Source organism: Dipodomys spectabilis, unplaced genomic scaffold, assembly GCF_019054845.1.
Source record: "Dipodomys spectabilis isolate Male_0828 unplaced genomic scaffold, ASM1905484v1 ptg000336l, whole genome shotgun sequence".
NCBI classification, from domain to species: domain Eukaryota; kingdom Metazoa; phylum Chordata; class Mammalia; order Rodentia; family Heteromyidae; genus Dipodomys; species Dipodomys spectabilis.
The window spans coordinates 1,179,382-1,180,495 of record NW_024871013.1 but is presented as its reverse complement, the minus strand read 5'-3'; positions in this window follow the sequence as shown (position 1 = coordinate 1,180,495).

Genomic DNA, 1,114 nt, shown 5'->3' with positions numbered 1-1,114 from the left:
CCCTTATGAAATGGACTAGCCCAGATGGAGAACAGGGAAAGATATGCCCTTTAGTGGCAAAAACCTCACTGCAAATTTACTAGGGCAAGACATGCTAAGACAAATGGATGCCAGGGCCACTACAGACCATCAAGCATCCTATGATGATATCCTGGATGGAGAAGAAGCACAAAAGCTTAAAGATCTAGAGGGAGTTAAGTAAAAGGAATTTTTTTAACTTTCATAATTACAGAGAAGAATATAGGGGATCCACTCGGGTGCATCGCCAATCCTAAAGGCCACTGTTCTCAAGTACCTCCCATTAGGTGGAAACCCAGAAGCCCTATCTAGGTGGAGAAGTGGCCATTGACCAAACCTAAACTTTTAGCTCTCCACTTTTTGGTGAAGGAACAGATAAACCTTGGGCACGTTTGTCCTTCTATGAGTCCTTGGAACACACCCGTACCTGTTATTCAAAAAGCCTCTGGGGCTTGGTGTATACTACAAGATCTAAGGAAAGTAAATGAAAGGATGGAGTTAGTAGGAATGCCCCTAAGAGGCATGCCCTGGACTCTCACTATACCTTCAGAATATACCTTGGTTGTGATTGATATAAAAGATTTTTTTTCAATCCCCTGCATCCAGATGACTGCAAGAAGTTTGCTTTCTCCATCCCTTCTCTTAATTTTTCCGAGCATGATTGGAGGGTTGAATGGCTGGTGCTGCCACACAGAATGGCCAATAGCCCAGCTTTTTGCGAACAATACTTGGCCACACTTTTAGGGCCTGTGCTGGTTTCCGATACCTCACTTGCGTATGTCTACATAGATGATATAATTCTGGAGCACCAAGACCCAGGCCTCCTGGAGGGCCTTCTGGCCCAGGTTCTCGCCATATTAAAAAGGGGGGTTTCCATAGTCCTTAATAAAATTCAAAAGGTACCTCCTTGAAGTTGCTTGTGTCCCACCTTACCTTGACTCAAGGCAGCTCCCTTAAGCCTTTGCTGGACATTCCAGCCTCTCTGACCTTAACCCAACTTCAGAGCCTTTTAAGGGAAATCAACTGGCTCTTGCCCTGGGTTTCTCTCTGTAAAGATAGTCTTGTGGCTTATTTGCCCTACTAAATGAGAGAATGC